Below are 6,000 nucleotides of genomic sequence, written 5' to 3'. Positions count from 1 at the left end.
TGTAATCAGACAATGCTGATGCTAGTCCACTGGGGGGCTGGGTGGGGAGTCTTCCCAACAGTATTAAATGTCAGGAGCTCATTCTAGTCAGGAGTTTTTAACTTTTCTTCACTATGGACAGCCTGGGCAGTGTGGGGAAGCCCATGTACTTCTCAGAAAAGTATTTCTAAATGGAATAAAATAAAACACCTAGGACTGTGAAGGAAGCCAACTATGTTCAAATGAATTGTTCAGATTGTTTTAAAATTATTATTAAAATTATAATAATTGGCCCTGGCTGGTGTAGTTCAGTGCATTGAGCATAGGCCTGTGAACCAAACAATTACGGTTCAATTCCCAGTCAGGGCACATGCCTGGGTTGCAGGCCAGTTCCCAGCAGGGGACGCACAAGAGGAAACCATACATTGATGTTTCTCTCCCTCTCTCCTTCCCTTCCCCTCTAAAGATAAATAAATAAAATCTTTAAAAAATCATAATAATTGCAATATTTGCAACAAGCCTACTGTAATGTGATATAAAATATTTGGGGTTCTATTGGGGATAAACTCACACACCTCGTAATTAATACTACTGTGCTTGATGCTACATCTATAATTGAAGGAAATGATAAATTTTAGATAGAGATTAGTAAAAATAAAACACCTTGGTTAGAAGTCTTTGCCCTGGCCCATCTGAAATGCGATGTTCTAGCCTTTACATTTGGTGAAGTCCCAAAGGCTTCAATTCCGTGCAGTTGGATGTCATTATCCCCTATGTGGAGACACTGTAACAAATGCTCAACACTCAGAGAGGTCCTTATTCAGGAACCTCTCATTTTGGTGAGGGAGGATCAAAATATAAACTGATGGTTGAAGTGGAATGTGACATATGCAGAAACAGAAGTAAACCCAGGCACAGAGCAAAAAAATGGAGTGGTTTATGCAGAAACATGAGAGAAGAGGCTACTATCTCAGTTAACTAGAACTCAGTTGAAGGGAAATTGTGGCAGTAGACTTTAAAATCAGCGGTTCCTGATGAAACATGCCTCTAGGTATTTGGGCTTCCCCAAGTGGACTTGGATTTTGACCACAAAAATGGCCTTGGCAGAGACTGTTAGCAAGCATGACACAAATACTTGCACATCAGGGTTTGTCTCTTGTAATGCTCAGGCTTCTTCAGCTGCCATGTGAGAAGCTGGGGGCTTAGACTCCTCAATGGAGAGAAGCTGTGTGGAAGGTGGCCCTGCAGGATGAGTGGGCGTCTTGGATACTCCAGCCTCAGGGAAATGCTCAGCTGAATGTAGCAGCATAAGAAACCACAGTTGGGGAGTGAACAGTGTAAGAACAGCCCAAACAACAGAATCATGAGAAATAGTAAGTCGTTGTTTTAATCACTGTTTTTAAATTATATTTTATTGATTATGCTATTATAGTTGTCCCAATTTTTCCCCCTTTGCTTCCCTCCACCCAGCACCCCATCTCCCTCAGGCCATACCCACACCATTATTGTTCATGCGCAGGGGTCATGCATAGGTTCTTTGGCTACTCCATTTCCTACACTGTACTTTACATCCCCATGGCTATTCTGTAACTACCTGTTTGTACTTAATCCTCTCACCTCTTCACCCATCCCCCATCCCCTCCCATCTGACAACCATCACAACTTTCTCCATATGCATGATTCTGTCTCTGGTCTTATTTGCTTAGTTTTTTTTTCAGATTCAATTATTGATAGATATGTATTTATTGCCATTTTATTGTTCATAGTTTTGATCCTTTTTTTCTTAAATAAGTCCCTTTAACATTTTATACACCGTATTTTTTGGACTATAAGATACCCCCCCTGCCAAATTTAGGAGAAATAATTGTTGTTAATGCTGCTGTTGAGTTCTGTTTACATTTACTTTGGTGAAATATTATGTTATTTATTTTATTAAATATTTTACCACATTTTTTGCTTCAAAATTTTTTCCCCTTCTTTCCTCTAAATCCTAAGTGCATCTTATGGTTCTAAAAATATGGTAATGATGGTTTGGTGATGCTGGACTCCTTTAGTTTTTTTCTTGTCTGGGAGACTCTTTATCTGCCCTTCTATCCTAAGTGATAGCTTTGCTGGGTAGAGCAATCTTGGCTGCAGGTCCCTGCTTTTCATGGCTTTAAATATTTCTTGCCAGTCCCTTCTAGCCCGCAAAGTTTCTTTTGTTAAATCAGCAGAGTTTTGTGGGAATTCCCCTGTAGGTAACTAACTTCTTTTCTTTTGCCACTTTTAAGATTCTCTCTTTATAGTTAACCTTTGGCACTTTAATATTAATGTGGCTTGGAGTGGGCCTCTTTGCATCCATCTTGTTTGGGACTCTCTGTGCTTCCTGGTCTTGCATGTCTATTTCCTTCACCAAATTAGGGGAGTGTTCTTTCATTATGTTTTCAAATAGCTTTGCAATTCCTTGCTCTTTCTCTTCTCCTTCTGACACCCCTATGATGCAAATGTTGGAATGTTTGAAGCTGTCCCAGAGGCTGCTTACACTATCCTCATTTTTTTGGATTTTTTCCTTCTTGATTTGATTTGTTGTTTTTTGCTTCTTTATATTCCAAATCATTGATTTGATTCTTTTTTTCCCATTCTACTGTTGTTTCCCTGTAAATTGTTCTTTATTTTCATTAGTGTACCCTTCATTTCTGACTGGAAGTTTTTCATGCTGTTGAGGTCCTCATAAGCCCTTGAGCATCTTTATAACCAGTGTTTAGAACTCTGCATCTGATAAATTGATTATTTCTTGTTTAGTTCTTTTTCTGAAGTTGTGATCTGTTGTTTCATTTGGGCCACACTTCTTTGTCTCCTCATTTTATCTCCTTCTGTGTTTGTTTCCATGTGTTAGGTAGAGCTGCTTTGACTTTGTGTCTTGGTGGTGTGACCTAATGTAGTAGGTGTCCTGTAGGGTCCAGTAGAATAGTCCCCTCTATCACCCAAGCTGAGTACTCAAAGTGCACCCTTTGTGTGGGCTGAGAACATCCTCCTCTTGTAGTTGAGCCTTGATTGCTGTTGGCAGGTCAATGGGAAGAATTTACCCTAGCCAGTCACCTGCAAAGACTGGCTGTGACCACTGACCATCCACCTCTGCCCTCCATGGAGCATCAGCTGTGCAGGAGCAGGGTGGTGGTGCTCCGATGTGGTCTGTAGCTATCTACTGGGTACGCACGCTCTAGGGTTTCCTGGGTGATGCAGGCCAAGGTGAGCCCTACCTATGTTTTGCCCAGGGCCACTCTGCCTGAGCTATAAAGCAATCTGAGATATTTTTTACTTTTTCTGGGCTTGGAGATTCCCAGGCAAAGCCAAGCTGTGAATCTGGGCTGACTTCTGCTATTGCTATGCATGGGGCTACTTATCAAGAGGTACAAGGGCTGAGGGCTTACTGAGTCTGACTGTTGCTTGTTTGAGAGGATTTAGGATTTGAGAGGAAGTTGTGAAGCAGGAGCTAGGACCAGCCATTCATATGGAAAAGCAGCTTTGGTGGTGCATAAATTGGGTGGGACAGAGTCTCAGAGGATTTCCAGGGTGGTGTGAACAGGGTTAGCCAGGTTGATGGAGTCTTGGATATGGCACCTGCCTGCCAGCTCTGTGGATCTGTGGGGGAGGGCTCCAAAAAAAGGACAATCAATGGCTTCTGCCTGCCTGTCTGTCTGGGAGAAAGCTACCCCCCAGCTCTCTCCTGATACTTCAGTTCCTCCCTGTGTGCCACTGGTGTCTTTCAAGCTGCTCTCCTGGTGCTGGGGCTCAGAGGGAGTGAGTGTGATCAGTCCATGTGTGGGTTCTTTAAGAGGGACTGTTTGGGACTCTTGAAGTTTCTTCCACTGGTTCAGTCCCTGCTGGATTTTATAGCTAGAAGTTGTTGGGGCTTATCTTCCTGAAACTGGAGCCCTGGGCCTGGCGGGGGGGCTTGGTATGGGAGGCTTACCACTCCCAAGATATCCCTCCACATGGGGATGTGGAACCAGCAGGTTCTGTGATTCTACTCCTCCTACCAGTCTGCATGGATTGGATTCTATAATTCAGTAGGTGTCAGACTTCCGTTCAACTCAATTTCTGATGGTTCTGAGTGATGGCTGTTCTATATTTTAGTTGTAATTTTGATGTGGTTGTACAAGGAGGTGAGCCGTGTTTACCTATGCCTCCAGCTTGACTGGAAGTAACCACTATGTTTGGAGTGGTATGCTACACACCAAGAGCAAGCGGAAGTAGTTGCAGAGGACAAAACACGGTAAAATAAGTGGATGCAGAGGTTTTTTTTTTGCAAATGAGTAAGAACAACTTCCAGGAACATGTATTTCATACATTAAAATCCTGTAAGATCTATGGCTAAAGAATTGCCTTGATAATTATGACTCTGGTAAACTTAAATGCTGATATTCCAAAAATGATTACTTTAAAATCATGCTCTTAAAACTGGGGATTTTGAGCTGGAAAATATTTGGAATGTATGCAGCCTAACCTTCACTTTAGAGATAAGGGCACTGAGACATGAGAGGTTAAAAATCATATGGTATGTTGTTTGTAGGGTCTAGAAAGAAAGCCAAATCTCCAGGCTTCTAATGTAGTGCCTTATAATAAGTAAAATATAGTCATGTGCAGATTATCATTTCCATTATCTTATTTTATTTTCACAATAGAGAAAATGAATATTTTTATTCTTTCCAATTTTATAGATAAAAAACCCTGAGATTTCGATTTGAAGAGAACCACTCATTTCATATCACTCATAAAACTAGAACTGGATTTTATGACCTTGGTTTAGGTTTTTTTCATGATATCATGCTGCCTGTGATGTTTACTAGAAAAAGCAAAGAAATAAGCTAACATACTTTTGGAAGAGAATCAGTAGCAGACACCAATCTGGTTTATCTTTGAATTCCTTGTGGCGACATTCCATGCACATAATGGTCACTCAGTAAATACTTGTAAAATGAAGTGAATACATGAGTGAATTAATGAGTAACTGAACAAACAAGGGATGAAACAAGATTACGTTTCCTTTTTTCCAGGTCTTACATTCTTGATGTGTATGGTTGGTCAAGATTCCCCTGCACTTGAAAAAGGCTAGGGAATAAAAATGCCAGTCAGTGTAGTAATGACAACATTTTGTAATTATTGTGCTTTGAATTCGAAATCAGAGTAATGAGTACACAGGTATGTCCCATATTTCAATGTCTTTCCTGTGCTGTATGTGATAACTCAAAAGGCCTTCTCTGACATGTCACAATGGGGAAAATTAAGTGAAGGGAGACCTTCCAGCTGAGTCATCAGGAAACAAGGTTACTTCTCTACTCCCAAGGGGAAAAACTGAGGTGGAGCAAGTGACCCCGACAGCTGTGAGCAGCCTTGTCCCACAGAAATGTAATAAGAGCCATGTACTTAATTAAAAAGTTTCTAGTAGCCACACACAAACAAGTAAAAAGAGACAAATGAAAGTCATTGTGATATTATATTTTATTTAATTCCTTATGTCCAAATATATTATCTTTTCAACATGTAATCAATACAAAATTGTTAATAAGATATCTTCCCTTTTTTCTGTGGGTGTTTTACGCTTATGTTATATCTCAGTTCAGACTAGTCACATTGTTAGTGCTCAATAGCCAACATGTGGCTAGTGGCTATCATTTTGGTCAGCACAGGCCTAGTCACACAGGATACAATGATCCTGTTAAAGAGCAGGTGACAGTAATTTCAGCAGAAAGGAAGTAGTGTCCTAAGGGATACTTGAGGGAATTACCCTGTTTTAGTCCAAATGCATAACTCAGACCACTGACTGGAGCTTCAAGGGAGAATCTGCTACCCCCTGGGGAAGGTAGGCCCAGAGTTTCCGAGCAAGTAACTCAACCTTCATATAACTCAGTTTCTCATCTCTTGCCACTCAGCTGCTCAGACGATTACATGAAATAATAGGTAAAAGCACTTAGTCAACACCAGGCAGGTAGGAAGCACTCAATAGTAGCTATAGTAACCTACTGGTATCTCACCTTATCA

Source organism: Artibeus jamaicensis, unplaced genomic scaffold, assembly GCF_021234435.1.
Source record: "Artibeus jamaicensis isolate MK-2021 breed Jamaican fruit bat unplaced genomic scaffold, CSHL_Jam_final contig_64, whole genome shotgun sequence".
NCBI lineage: Eukaryota > Metazoa > Chordata > Mammalia > Chiroptera > Phyllostomidae > Artibeus > Artibeus jamaicensis.
The sequence above is the reverse complement of the archived record's forward strand: the minus strand, read 5'-3'. Positions refer to the sequence as shown.